This window comes from Tenrec ecaudatus, chromosome 3 (genome assembly GCF_050624435.1).
Source record: "Tenrec ecaudatus isolate mTenEca1 chromosome 3, mTenEca1.hap1, whole genome shotgun sequence".
NCBI lineage: Eukaryota > Metazoa > Chordata > Mammalia > Afrosoricida > Tenrecidae > Tenrec > Tenrec ecaudatus.
The window spans coordinates 118,059,767-118,075,963 of record NC_134532.1 but is presented as its reverse complement, the minus strand read 5'-3'; the positions used below and the strand labels follow the sequence as shown (position 1 = coordinate 118,075,963).

Here is a 16,197-nt window from a genome sequence, read left to right as displayed (position 1 = left end):
TGGTGGGACCTTGGCCCTAGATTCCCAAGGCCCAAGTCTCTCTCTCTCTCCAGTGTGATCCAGCCTCAGCCCAAACCATTTCCTAGCTCCTTGGCAATGACAGCTTGACGTTCTTGCTTCCAAATGGAAGCTGGGAGCAGTGTTCTGACTCAGTGATGATTCTCCCTTTTCAAAGACGTTGGAAGCCAGCCCTGGATTTCAAGGAGGTCAGAGTGACATCATGTCCCCAAAACCTGATATTTCAAAACAACGAATCAAATAATAAGATCACAAAGATTCAAGAATAGACAAAAATGAATCTTCCTTATTATTTTCACAGTGACTTGAGTTTTGAGGCCGTAACACAAAATGAGAGCTACACACTTATTACTAGTGATGAGAAAACGTTAGCATTTCGTTCAACTAATTTAGTTCCTTCAGTTTTTTAAAATTATATATTTTTCAGGATGAGTCTAGAAGAAAAAGATGTTTCCTTAGCTGTGCCAGCACAATTAATTAAAATGCTTGATTTAATGAAAACATATATTACATTTATTGCTGTTTACACTTTAAATGGTTCCGAATGTTCAGAGGCTGACACAAAAACCTTTCCACTCTATTCTTTCTTATATATAAAGTAACACATGTAAGTATAGCTTCAACAGTACCATAAAGGTTCAATATTCTTGATGAAAGTGACTCTTGGTTTTTAAGATAAAAACAATATCCAGCAGCTAATTTTTTGAAAAGTAAGAAAAGGATGCCAAGGGATGATGCCATCTTATTAAGTGAAAAACTCGGGGAAATATAGGCAGTGATGACAAGACTTGCTAGCAGCATCCTTTTCAGGGCATCCTTTTCAGGAGAAGCTGCAGACGCATCAAGGTCTGCTGAGTAGTGTGTTTATGGTTTAGCATCCACCAATAAACAAGACCCCATCCAGGAGGAAGTCTCCACAGTCCCAGAAGGCTGGACCTGCAGGGAGGAGACGCTGTCTCTCTAAAGGTGAAAACATGGGCTTCTCTGTTGAGTTTTGTGGACTGAGCACAGTCCTGTAATAAATTACATAAAATGACTTCTGTGGTTTAATTTCCTATTTATAGAAAGCATTTACATCTGCACATCAACAATATTCTTTTCACTAATAGGACTTCTACATCATCTGAACCGCTTTGCATATAATGTATCCTTCAGTTCATGTTTTGTATTTAACACGAGTCTAGATTTTTATGGACTAAATTCTATTACAGTGGTTCTCAGCCTTCTCCTACAACAAATGACTAAAATAAGCAAACAAATCAAAGCAAAAGACAAACATAATATATTTTAACGATCATTTGATAATAGGACTTGCCCTGCCCTTTAATGACAGCTACATTAATTTCAGTAAAACATGTACCCGCATGCAGATTAGAGGCTCAGTAATATAGCAGATATATGCAAACGACTGGACTGACCTAAACAAATTTGTCCATAAGAACATACAGTTCAAGATATTTTCTGTAATACTGAAACAGGGCCCATCTTCACAAAGACTACAGCTCTTGGTTATACATGCAGGCACTGTCATACTATGCAAAGCTGTGCCTGCTCCACTGCAGAAAACAAACAAACAAACAAACAAACAAACATCTAAATTGTATGCGGGCTCCTACATGTGAGTCCCTCAGACCACATCTGCAGATGGTCATCCAAGGACAACACACAGGCTGTTTTGTCAGAATCAGAACCATTCCTTGCCGCCCTACCCACACAAACCCACCCACCCTAGTCTAAAATGGAGCACACGTTTTTAAATGTGGTTATGGACAACAGAATGATTTTATTTTATTTTTTCATTATGAGCCTGCAACAAAGTTTCTTTGTTTTTAATCGAAAGGGGGGAAAAGTGAAGAAAGAGCAGAAAAATAGCTGGTTTAATTGAACTGGAATTTAAACCTCACTGGTGTCAATTTGATTATTAAGAAGGTGACAGGGAAAGGGGGAACAGATTACAAGGATCTACATATAACCTCCTCCCTGGGAGAGGAGGGGGGCAAACAGTGGAGAAGTAGGTGAAGGGAGATATCGGATGGTGTAAGAGATGACAAAATAATAACAATATATAAATTATCAAGGGCTTATGGGGAAAGGGGGAGCGGAGAGGCAGGGGAAAAAACAAGAGGCTGATACCAGGGGCTCAAGTAGAGGGCAAATGTTTTGAGAATGATGATAGCAATATATGTACAAATGTGATTGATACAATGGATAGATGTATGGATTGTGATACGAGTTGTAAAAGCCCCCAATAAAATGATTTTTAAAAAAAGGATGTAGGGGTGGAGTCTAACCTGTCAATCCAGAGATAGCCAATGAGATCTCTATGTGGGCATAGCCTTCTCTTGAGAATTCTGGGAACTGCTTATTTCCCTCCTTGGAGGTGGGAAACACTTCTCTCTCTCTGCTGACTCCTTGGGAAACATTGCAGCTGACAAGACATATGGAACTAAACTAGTGCCTTAAGCTGGAGAAGCCGTATGGGCCGACCCTGATGAAAACAGACCTCTGAAGCTGGAGAAGCCACATGAAGACCCCTGCCAGAGATGAGATGCTTACAACACCACTGGATCCAAAGACTTTCCACCAACTGGCCTGTGATCATCCTGCATTCGGCATCATGGCATGTGCTTCGTGAGTCTGAAGAGGACTTTATAGATTGGTATCAGACCTATGGGCTAATATCAGACTTAGGGGTTTGGGCTGGACTAGGTTGGGATGCTTTCTTAATGTACAATTACCTTTTATATAAAACTCTCTCTTATGCACATATGAGTGTCTATGGATTTGTTTCTCTAGCCTACCCAGACTAACACACTGAGCTCAAGAGGTTAAACCCTTGCCACAAGTTCCAGCTTTGGTGGAGGCAGTTGCCACCCCTCTTTGCTGACTCTCTGTGTCCACGGAATCTTCTCCACTGTCAAACGTTTTCCTTGTTTCTTCATCAGAGAGAACTTCTATTGCAGCTGCTGCGCCAATTAACTTTTTTCCGGCTTTTTATCTTCTTCAGTTTGGGAGTTAGCTGATGTCACCGCATTGCTAGTTTTTGATATGTTTGGCTAATTTTGTGCATTTTGGCATTTCATTTTACTGCTAGGATTTTGTAATAATCTCTTTGCTGTGATTATTTTAGTTAGTTGTCCGTGCGCTTTCTCTAGACCAGCAGTTCGCAACCCCCTTTAGGGGTCGTACAATCCTTTCACAGAGGTTGCCCAATTCTTAACAGTAGCAAAACGACAGTGATGAAGTAGCAACAAAAATCATGTTATGGTTGGGGGTCCCCACACCATGAGGGACTGTGCTAATGGATTGCGGCATGGGGAGGTTGAGGACACTGCTCCAGACCTTTTGAATCTGTTAGTCATTGCCATTGTGTTCCTGAGCAATTCCATAATCCGGAATCGTTTCATCATGCATGTCAAATTAGGCTTACATTTGACCATTCGAGGACTCACATTGTCAGGTTCCACCTGCAAACCCCTCAGAGCATGTATCATAGCACCAACAGGCTCCTTGTCCTTAGAAAGACCATGGCAGGCCCTTTTCCTTTTCTTTTTTTAAATAGTATTTTTAAACAATTTCATTGGCAAGGAATTTACATATCCTACAATTTATTAGTTCCAGCATATCTAGGAGAGTTGTACAATCACCCCCACACCAATTTTAGAGAATCCCCCCCACCCCCCACCATGGTTAAATCGCCTTTATGATGAGCTATATATTCACAATCAATTCTGGTGTTCCCTCCTCCCATTCTGTCTTCATTATTTACTCATGAAATCCCCTTTTCCTCCTTATCATCCCCACCCCACTGAATTCCCTATAGCTCCTTGTATCAGTTATTACCTTGTGCATCCACTTCTCCTGTGCTTTACAGCTGGGAGACCAAAAGAAAAGAATAGAAACCAAAATTGCACTAAGGTGGTAAGGGTAGAAACATAATAGTATGCAGAACAAATTACTAATAATGCATAAGGTAAAGACCACTAACAATAATCAAAAAGCCAGGGAAGAAATTTCTGTCATGGAACCAGTAAGGGATACTTGCACCCAGAACAAATTCAGGGTGCACCTATAGGGAGAGCCTTTCAACACTTGGCTTTGTTTTCATTAGGATCCCCATTTTCTCATCGAGTTTATGTATCTGGCATCTTTGTTGGCTTGTTTGTAGTGTTCAAAACACCTGTAGGATCTTGCTCAAGTTGAAGACATTCATGACCTTCATTGAGGGACCATTCATGGTCCCCTAGTAGTAGGACAAGTTATTAACTTTATAAAAAGCCTCTGTATTATCATTCATTGATTTGGAAAAAGCTTTCAAATCACCCATGATTTTCTTGGGTTATTTCTCTTTTATAAAACATTCAGCTTGAAGTCCTCTTAATTCTGCATCTGAAACACGAACCTTGACATTTTATCAAGGAAGGTTACAGTGCTTTGTAATCTGCACCTTCAGAAGCACAAAGTGCTTGTGAATGCATGTTGCATTTCATCAGACTTTAAAAGTTGGGATGGGGCTTCTGTTGCTTCTTAGTCACTTGGATTAGATTTGAGAAGTTCTTAAAAATCGTCTTTCTTTCTGCTTTTATTTCTTTATTAAGCTTTCCTTGTTTGAGTAACAAATGGCCTCTCTGTAATCTTGCTGCTGTGAAATTCATCTTCATGTCAATCACTTTAGTAAAATCAGGAAGTGCCGCTTTTGATTTGCCCACAGCTAAAAAAGACAGCTATCCAAAAATAGACTGTGGGGCCAGGGCATGGCGCCCCATCAGACTCAACCAAAAAAAAAAACACCCCTAAAGGTCAACAAACAGACCTTGAACTATTTATAGGCCCCCATTTTTTTTGGTCCTTTGTTTTTTGTTGTTTTGCTTTCTTTTGTTGCTTTGTTTTTCTCTGTCTTGTTTTTGTGCATATTATTATCTCTGCAGGTCTATCTAGATAAGATAGGTGGGATAAACAATCTAGAGGAGAAAGCAGCTGGACTCCCATGTTCCTGGGGGACATGGGAGAGGGCAAGGTGGGGGAAAGGAAGTGGTGTTAACAAATCCAGGGACAAGGAAATAACAAGTGATCTAAAATCAAGGGCTAGTAGGGTGTAGTAGGCCTGGTAGGGCTTGATCAAGGGGAACGTAACTGAGAGGAATTAGTGAAACCCAAATGAAGGCTGAACATGATAGTAAGACAAGAGGAAAGTAATAAAAGGAAATAGAGGAAAGAAGTAGGAAGCAAAGAGCATTTACAGAGGTCTAACTAAATACAGGCATGTACATACATTTATATATAAAAATAGGGAAATATATCTATGTGCATATATTTATAGGTTTAGTATGAAGGTCCTGTGCCATTGCCACACTTGTGCTGGTTGAGTACATGGTTGCAGCCACGGCATCAATGCATCTTGTTGAGGGTCTTCCTCTTTTTGTTGCCCCTCTGGTTTATCAAACATGACGTCCTCCAGGGACTGGTCTCCTGGAAGCATGTCTAAGATACGTTAGACAAGGAATATTCTGGCCATGCTTCCTGCAAGGAAGAGTTGTTTGTTCTCTGGCAGTTCACGGTATCTTCCATATTTTTTGACAACACCATAAGTCAAGTGCAACAATTCTTCAGGCAGTCTTCTTTTTCCAATTGTCCAACTTTCACATATATATGAGCGATTACAAGTACCAGGTTAGGTCAGCATCACTTTAGTCTTCAAAGTGATATCCTAATTTTCCAACACTTCAAAGAAGACTTCCATATTCTGCCCAAAACACAATAAATGCATAAACTCATTGTAATTTTTCTGTATTTGTTCATGATGGGGAATAAGTCATAAGGCAAATGCATACTCGGACCAATAGCTTCCAGCATCACTGTAACGCAGAAGCCATCATAATACCAGACCAACAGACACATTATGGACATATGGCTTGGTGGATCTGAAACAAAATCATTCAGTTAGCCATGCAATGTCTAACCACAGTTCCCACAGGCCCCCTTATCAACTCTATCGGACAGCCCAAGACTGCCCCATAGAGATTCCAAGTCTTTGAATCTTTGCAGATGTACTCTGCTGCATATTTTAACATCCCCTTCTCACTGACTGGTTGGTTTCAGTTTAAGGGCCTTTTGGTTAGACACTGAATGTTTAAATCACTGGGTCTCTTGAACTCTGGCTGAAATTTCATTAGCTCTTTTAAATCACAGCATTTTCTCTCATTGAGAGTGGAAGCTGTTCTTGCATGGTGCAAATGGTTGACATGCTCTGCGTCTGAAAAAGATTAGAGTATGGAGCTCAGCCAAAGGCACTTTGGGAAAAGGTCAGTGATATACTTCCAGAAAACACAGCCATTTACATTCCTATGGATCAGCGTCTGCTCTGACATACTTGAGTTTCCATAAACTGAATTTGATGAAAACTTTTTTTTAGAGGAAGAAGTCAAAGATTTAAAGAGCCAGAAGACATCAATGTATTGGCACCTATTTGAAGAGTGGGCCATAGAAGAAGGAATATTGCAGCCTCTAGGAGCATAGAGTAGAACCCCCTGTTGACAGGCAGCAAAGACATACCATGCCAAGGAATTGGATTCTATCAACAACCTGAATGGAAACAATTGGAAACAATTCTTTCCAGAGCCTCCAGCGAAGAGCCCAGTAGCACCCACACTTCCATTTGGACCATGTGAAAACTGAACAGAGAACCCACCCATCCAAATCTGGTGGTTGGAAATCTGATCTACACATTGTGTGCTAATAAATGGATGTTGTTTTAAATTAAGTTATTTTAGGTTGTTTGGTGTGGTGATTTATTATACAGCAATAGAAAACTGATACAAATCTACATCACCATCAAGGTTCTTATTCAAAACCTGTTGCTGTTGCTAGGTGCCATCTCATTGGTGCTGACTCACAGCGACACTATGTACGGCAGAACAAAAGGCCACCGTGTCCAGTGCCATCCTCACAATTGTTCTTATGTTAAGCAGCCCATTGTTACAGTCACTGTAGCAATCCATCTTGTTCAAGTTCTCCCTCATTTTCTCTGCCCCTCCACTTTACCAAGTATGATGTCCCTCTAGAGGAATTGCTCTCTCCTGAGAACTTGACCAAAGTTCACGAGGAATCTCATCATTCTTCCTTCTAAGGCACATTCTGGCCGTACGTCTTCTAAGACAGAGTGCTTTTGGCAGCCCATGGTCCTTTCAATATGACTTGCCAGCAGAGTGGGCAGGATCACTGGTGCCCTGGTCACCAGTCTTTGCAGAGGCCAGGGAAATGGCGGCATTTGGAGTCATGCAAATTATGGGGCCTCTTGTAAAAATTGTGCTACCCGAACAAGGCCACCGGCCAACACTATTGGGACACAGTAGCCTATTGGTACATCTTCAAAGTCTTCTGAGCACATTGGGTCACCAGTGAGAGTGCAGAGCCCACGAGAGTTCCACTTCTGATCCAATACTTATCTCCCCAGCCACACAGCATCAGACAGCGTGTGGCTCTGCACCCAAGGAAGTGAGCAGTGGGAGTCAGCTCAGCTCAATTGGTAGGTCAGCACTCGCCCCTTTACATTGGAACGAAGGTCTGAGAACTGTGAAAATGGGGCGATTCTTTGAACACTGTCCTCACACCAGAATTTCATAATGTTTTGCAATTTCACTAAAGTCCAATATATTTTTTCAAAGCTTTTCAACAATTGGAGTTGGCAAAATTGTATCTTTGATTACAAAAGAATGAAACAGGAGCCATTCTTCACACCAGATTCAAAACAAACTCAAGATGAACCAAAGACCTAAATATAAACCACACAGCCATAAAGGCCATCCCGAAAGAATAGGAGCAAACCTGAAGACCTTAATTAATACCATGCATAGAGACCCTACTGAACAACAACAAAAAATCACACTATAAAAGACAAAGAACTGAGACCTGATGCACATCGACAGACTCCATGCAGAGAATTGACAGAGAACTCACATATTGGGAGAGGGGGGGGGTGAGAAATCTCAGTAATAAGAAAAGTGCAACATTTTAACAAAAAATACAAATAGCCCTATAAAAATTGGCCCAAGATATAAATAAAACAATTTACCAAAGAAAACATCCAGGTAACCAACATTATATAAAAAATATTCATTAGCAATAAGAGAAATGCAAACTAAAACAACAATGAGGTACCACCCGACACCCTCAAAGGTAGCCCAATTCAAAAAATCAGAAAGTAACACGTGTCGGAGGGGCTGTGGTGAGATAGGAACTCTCATCCACTGCTGGTGGACCTGAAGCTATGTACAGAAACCATGGAAATAGGTGTGGCGAATATAAAACAGATGGAAATTTAGTTACCATACGACCCAGCAATCCCTGTACTGGGCATATACCCAAAAGAGGCAAGAAACAAACCATGGCCAGTCATCTGTGCTCCAATGTTCATCACGGCACAGTTCACAATTGCAAGGAGTTGGAAACAACCCAAATTCCCATCAACAGACGAATGGATTAAAAGCTGTGGCATGTACATACAATAGAGTATTATGCATCGCTAAAAAGCAGTGATGAATGCATGAAGCATGTCACCACATGGGAAGAACTGGAGGAAATTATGCTAACTGAAGTAAGCTAAGCACTAAAGGATAAGTACAGCATGAGTCTGCTGAGGTAAGCTTTAAAAAAAATGCAAAAGGGGCATAGTGAAAAGCTATTGTATGCACACATTCCTGGGGTGAGGTCCAGGTATTGTGGCAGGGGCCACACCAAATCCAGGGATACATATGGTAGTCAACTAAAAAGGAGGGAGTAAAAGAAAAAAAGTAAAAGAAATAGGTAGCGGGGCAACAGGGCAGTAACCCACCCAAGGGGAGGGTATTGTTTATATCTCCACTAGAAAAGAGGGATCAGACTTCAACCTGGTGCTCCAAGATGTGAATGCAACATACCGGCATGGAGCAGGGACCCAGTAAAGAGGTCTGAGGGGCCAGGCCCAATCCCAAATATGTGGAAGCCACCCCTTTTCCTCAAGAAGCATTTACTTCAGAGGACAGCACTGAAGCTCAGGGAGAGGGACATGTCTGATCAGAGCACAAGGGAGCAAATGAAGGGGGAGGAAGAGAGAGTGGAGCACATCCTGGCCCACCATGCCTTGAGGACAATATCCCTGCTCAGAGCAGCCGGTGCACAGAGGACCATATGGCTGGTACCGCTATGAGACACAACATCCCTCCCTGACCCATAGCCCTATAGGGGACAACACTGGAGATACCGTGTGGGAATTGTGCCCGATCTGACCCCACCACACCGAGGCAAAACACTAAGGGTGTAAAACAGAACAGCAAGAGGAGCAGAGCAAGAAAGTCCCGAGGGAACACAAAAATAGAATTTGGGGCCAGGGCATGGTACCCCATCAGACTCGACCAGAAAACACCCCTAAAGGTCAACAAACAGACTTTAAACTATTTATAGGCTTTTCTTTCTGTTGTTGATGTTTTGTTTTCTTTTGTTGCTTTGTTTTTCACTATCTTGTTTTTGGGCATTTTATTATCTCTGCAGGTCTATCTAGGTAAGATAGGCAGGATAAACAATCTGGAGGACCGAAGGTTCCCGGGGGACATGGAGAGGGAAGGCAGGAGAAAGGAAGTGGTGCAACAAGTGATCTAAAATCAGTGGTGAGCAGGGTGTAAGAGGCTTGGTAGAGCTTCAACAAAATCAATGTTACTGAGACCCAAATGAAAGCTGAGCATGATAGTGGGACAAGAGGAAAGTAAAGGAAAAAGAGGAAAGAAATAGGAAGTAAAGGGCATTTATTGAGGTCTAAGTACAGGCATGTACATACGTAACTATATTTATATATGATAATGGGGAAATTGATCTATGTGCATATATTTATAGGTTTAGTATTAAAATAGCAGATGGACATTGGACCTCTACTCAAGTACTCCCTGGCATTCCATGATGCCCACTTTCCCAACACGATCACTGAAGACAAAGCGGGTGTATAAGCAAAATATGGTGAAGAAAGCTGATGGTACCCGACTATCAAAAGATATAATGTTTGGGGTCTAAAAGGCTTGAAGATAAATAAGTGACCATCTAGCTGAGAAGCAACAAAGTCCACATGGAAGAAGCACACCAGCCTATGTGATCACAAAGTGTCAATGGGATCCGTTATCAGGCATCAAAGAACAAGAAATCATATCATTGTGAATGAGGGTGGATGTGGAGTGGGGTCCCAAGCCCATCTGTCGGCAATTGGACCCATACAGAAGGGTCATGGGGGAGGAGACGAGCCAGTCAGGGTGCAGTATATCAATGATAAAGCAAACAACTTTCCTCTAGTTCTTAAATGCTTCCTCCCTCCCACTATCTTGATCCCAATTCTACCTTCCAAATCTGGCTAGACCAGAGGATATACAGTGGGACAAATAGGAACTAGAAAAACAGGAAGTTCAGGACAGATAAACTCCTCAAGACCAGTGGTGAGAGTGGCAGTACTAGAGGGATGGAGGGAAGGTGGTGTAGAAATGGGGAACTGATTACAAGGATCTACATATAACCCTATCCCTGGGGTATAGACAACAGAAACGTGGATAAAGGGAGACGTCAGACAGTGTAAGACATGACAAATAATAAAATATTTATAAATTATCTAGTGCTCGTGCGGGAATGGGGGCAGGGAGGAGGGGGGGGGGATTAGGAGTTGATACCATGGCCTCAAATAGGAAGCAAATGTTTTGAGAATGCTGATGGCAACAAATGTACAAATATGCTTTACATGATGTATGTATGTGTGGATTGTGATAAGAGTTGCATGAGCCCCCAATAAAATGATTAATAAAAAAGAAAGAAAGCTTCCTTTTAGGGTACAAGTGGAAACATTGAGGTCTTTTATGTGATGCTCGAGACTTGACTCTGATCCCTGAACTCATCTCTTTTCTTTACCAGTTTATCTGTTGTAAGCAGGACCAGCCAACCAGCTTTCCTATACTTTTCATTCTGATTAAATTGCAGAAACGTTTGATCATCTAAAACTTGTGTTCCTCTAATACTCGATCCATTGATAGCGATATTTTGCCATAAGTATTGAGAATCAATTAAAAAACTTCTTCCTGACAGTTTTGTTTCTCTAAAATGACTCTTGGTACCATATGTCTTAGGCTGAGTTCTTTAGAGTAAAAAAATGACTGACAAATGTAGCAGTGGAGAAGTTCCAAGTTCTTGACTTAAATGTGGGTCTGAATGTTTCTTCTTCTGTCCTGCACAGCTGCAGAGGTTATGAACCCAAGACCAGCAAGAAGACAGCAGGTTTCTGGCTACCGAAGCAAAAAGATCCCAAGGTTTGAAGCTGGGACTTGTGGCTTAGAGTGAAGAGGATCTAGTCTGCAGCCAATAAGGCAGGCAGTTGGCTCAAGTCCAAAGGACTGGGCATTGATAAATTAGATCATAAATTCTCAAATTTATTTGGCCTACTGCCCCTTTTTCAGAAAATAGTTACCCAGGCAATTAAAAAATTGGACCATCACCCATAATCCATGATAAAGTGTTGGTATCTGTTTTTGCAGCTCACCTGGACTATTCCAGTGTCCCAATGGGGGGAAGAATCACTCATTTTAGGAAACATTGAGTTAGATGAATGAGCCGTACATAGTACCCCCCCCCCCAAAATAACCAAAAAAACCCCAAGTTTCCCAGTAGGTTCTACTTATATTGAAAGCAGGAACTATGTATATTGAAGAGATTCTGTCATGGAGGATTACTAGATCTTAACTGCCAATCTACTGAGGATCCTGGCCCAGGCAAGTTGACAGAACACCTCCACTGTTACACATAGACTAAATTGTGTGCCTGGCCACTCACATACCTTTTATTTCACATATGTGAGCATGCACAGGGCTTGTCAGTGTTTTGTTCTGTGGTGTGGAGAGTCCCTACGAGTCGGCATGGACTCGAGGACATCTAGCAACAACAACAACAACAACAACAACAACAAGCACATTTATAGATTGCTGTGCATTGTCAGAACAGGTCTCAATTTTTCCAGTGGCATAATTCATCATTACAGTGGCATAATTTATAATTCATAATTACAGTGGCAAAATTAGATATGTATCAATCAACCTTGTGTTTTCTCTGTTCATTTACAATGACCAATTTGCCTTAGATAGGAGTTTTTGGGCATAATTTCAAAGATATTTCTTTTTTATCTGTAGAAACCCTTATTAATGTCAAATAAATTTAAATGTTCGCCATTTTAATTTTTATGTATTATTTTATACAAAAGTTTAAATTTTACTTTATGTGTAATAGTATATCAGGATCTTATTTATTGTTTCTAGGCTTTAGGCTATGCTTAGTTATCTTTTACATCTAAAACACTTCATAATTTTCATGTTTTTGTGGCAATTTTATAACTTTATTTTTATAAGTTTCAATTCCCCTAGAGTCCTCCTAAAACTAATATTAATGCAAAATGCAAGGATTTCTCTCTTTTTTCTTTTTGTCTTAATGCATTTATTAAAAATCAACATTCTCATGATGAAATAAAAATACCACTTTTTCATATACAAGATTCTATTTTTATTTGGGCCTCTATTTTGTTCCTTTAATCTATATATCCAAGTACCCCTATGAAATGGTTTAATTTCCTAATAAATAGTGAACACAGCATTAGCTCAGTAGTTTTCATTAAAAAATTTAATTGATAACCATTCTTACAATTTTTTCCTCTATAAACTTAATAATCATTTTGTTTAGTTTCAACAGCCAGTCTTGTGTTTATTTTCATTGTATGTTACATAAAATTTAACTAATAATTTTGGGAGAATTGACATCTATTTAACTGAGAAATAGCTAATTCCTCTAGCGCAGGACAAAGTCTGTATTTCTAGGTTTGGTGACAGCGGCACCTTAGCAAACAGGCATGGCAACCTGTCTTGAAAGATTGTTGTCTTGCAAGCCTCATGAAGTCATTATCCTCCATACGCAGACATCCGCATGAATTGAAATGGAATGGATGACAACCAACACCAGCAGGCTAGCCTAGTCCACAGAGCTCTGGATCGTTTTTCATAGAATATACCCAGATATGTTTTACCTCTTCATGCTTGTTTTTTGTTGGTTATTATTTTTTCTTCATTACATTTCCTAAACGGTTGCTTTTGGTATATAGGAAAGTTATTAAACTTTTAGGTCTTAATGTTGCAAGTAAACACATTTCTGAAATATCTTAATAGCTTTTTAAAAACAATTTTCATTTTATTTTTCTTACATTTTGCAATTATATAAGCACATGCAAATAATAATTGCTATGTTTCTACTTTTCACGCTTTATATTTCCTTTTATTCTCTGGTTCACTTGCATTGACTAGGTAATTAGAGCATTATTAGTCTATCTTCAGTAAAGCCATGAGTCCCAATGTTGTTTAGTCTTAGTGAGCTAGAAATAGGACAATCGAGCTCATTAGATGGTAAAGTAAAACTCCTACGCACAATGCCATTGATTCAATTTCAACTCATAGCAACCCTGTAGAAGAGACGAGAAGGGTCCCACAGGACGTCCAAGGTTGTGGATTTTTACAGAAGCAGAGAACCACATATTCCAGTCCCAACACCGCTGGTGGGTTCAAACGGGGAACTTATTATTTAGGCTTGCCAGATGGGCATCTAGAACCTACCTGAAGTTTACAGACTGGTTTAAGAACCGCTCCTTGAAGGAAGAGAGCATACTGGGCAGAGCAGAAGAGCAGTGGGAAAAGAGAAAGCCCCCAACAGTGGCTGCCACAAAAGGGTTCACACAAAGCAAGGGTGGCGAGAATGGTGCAAGACGGGTATGTGTTCCCTCCCCTGGGACAGAGGGTCACTGTGAGTCAGAACTTATTAGCTGTCACGTAACCACAAACCTGGATAGCAAAAGTGACCATGAAGGTATGACCTAGCTAAGCTATGGTTAAAGAATAGGGAATGAAGATTTTCCCAAGGATATTGAACCAAAGATAGAAAAAAATGTATTTTTTAACTTTTATTTTTATACCTCAAAGACTGAAAAACCGAATCTATATACTTGTTGATTAATTTACTTGCCTTTTTTGGGGGAAAGTCAGTAAATTCTTCCTTATCTCAGCACTCAGCTCTGCAGGTGAGAAAAAGGCATGAGGACCACTTCTGACCTTTTCTGGCTAACAAGCACAAGGAAAATCCATCTCCCAAGGCCGACTTCCACATGGTTAAGGTCAAATGTGCCTCCACCCTCCACTCACGCCAACCTTTGCCCTGCTCCGACACCCACCATGCCTTTCACGGCATCCTACTGCTCTGCTGGGCGCTATAATTGGTTGCAATGGTCACACAAGACTATAAGGGCTTATTCGAGAAGCTAACAGGTTACGAAATGGTAAGGAGATAGTTCTTTTTTCTAGTGTACTGGCAGTATATCTTACTCTGGTCCTTGGCTTCTCAACGTTGCCTTGTTCCAGGGGCTGCTTATTCGTGGGCTGCTCTGCCTTATGTTCTTGGCACTGCCCTCTGATCTGTCTCATGGCCTCAGTGCTGCAGCTTCTGGTGCCTCTGCTGCTTCCACCACTTCCATCAGGGGTTCCACACGAGTTCTTTTCTTGAGAGTCATGGGACGCTCTCTCCCTGCTTCCGAGATAACTCAACTCACACACATATACCCAGAGGAATGGCAAAACCGACAAATCCCCTCAGTTAGTGTTTCACATACCCTGTTTGCATCTTCCCACCCAGTCATTTGGTGGGAGTCACAAAGACATGCATAAAAGAGCAGTAAGTAAGCAATTTTGCTTCCCTCACGATAATTTCCCCTGCGACATAGAAAAAGTGGACATGATTTCACCCACCTCAAAAGCTGACACAAGTCGATGTGCAGTTTCTCTCTGTATGAGCTCCAGTTGAATTGATTAATGGTGTTCTAGTTCTCCCCCATATTATTTATTTTGTGATCCTCACTCTCTCTGACAGAGGAGCAACGAGGAAAGCTCGCAAATGCATTTTATCCAAGAACTGTGACCGATTTCCCGTTACATTCTACATCTAGTTCTGAAATTTCTTTAGTCTTCGCAAAGTTCTTAACAACTTATTTTTCTTCAATTGGCCAAATGACAAAACTGCTAAGGGGAGAGAAAGACTCTTTTCTCTTTAAGATCTCTTAAATGCTGAAAGGGACTTTGCCCAGGCAGGAGCGTGGCATTTATGACAGGGAGCTAAATGCTCTCTCGAATTATTTGTATGCAGAGGTCTCTTATGTCTGCATGCAAGCAGGTCTGGTGCTGTCAGTCTTTTGATCTTTCTGGTCAGAGGGAAGAAAGGCAATGCCAAGATGTTTTGCTTTCCCACTGCTGCCTGCCAGCGGGAGACATTATTCTCAAAGCAGAATGAGCCTTCCTCGCTCTGTGCTTGTTTCTGAGCTTGATAAAAGGCGTTGTTTCTGTGACTTGGTGCTGTCTTCTTAATGAGCTCATTATGACTTTAACTTCTGGCCACTCTTCTTATAGTATGATGCCCTATTTATCCTTTGCTATGCAACTGTTAGTTTGTATACCTTTTGTATTGAAAGTCACTTTAAAATTTGAATAGATTGGAATGCTTCTAGTGTAGTTATATTGTTTTGCCTTTCTCATAAACCCCATGGGGGCATGTTCAGTCAGGATTTCTTGCTTAGACTCCAATAGCTTCCTTGGGCTATGCACCTCCTCCTAACTCGTCAGCTGCTTCATGCAACATTTTCCATTTAGAATCATAGTACGAACCGCACCGACTCTTCTATGCAATGATGACGCAATTACCTAACACTGTAACTTCACAGTTAGGAAGCTTTATAGTTATTCTATATTTTGTGAGCTGTGTGGTCACCCTATAGTCTTGCATAACACTGATTTCACATGACAACCTGGTCTTCAGAACTAAACCATGTTGAAAGGGAAAAGATGAGCGCCTGTCCTTTGAAAGTCTTCAGACTACTGATCCAGTTGCCTTCCGTATTTACTCAGGTAATAACACACTGGATTGGCGGTTTAACTGAACTCTGTGATGTCTCAAAGAAGGAGGTGGCAAACTACTTCCCCCAAACCAAGCACTGAAAACCCCAAGGAGCACGGTTCACCTGTGATCAACAGGGGCTTCCAGGGATCGGGATCGATTCACTTCATCTGTCATTTATCACGTGAAGTTTTATATTGTCATGAGATATTT

The 16,197-nt window shown here is 40.9% G+C and overlaps 1 pseudogene; it reads right to left on the bottom strand.

Annotated features, from left to right (window-relative positions):
- Window positions 1–4,087: 4,087 nt before the first annotated feature.
- Window positions 4,088–16,197, bottom strand: part of LOC142442342 (dnaJ homolog subfamily C member 3 pseudogene) — a 153,145-nt pseudogene continuing 141,035 nt past the window's right edge.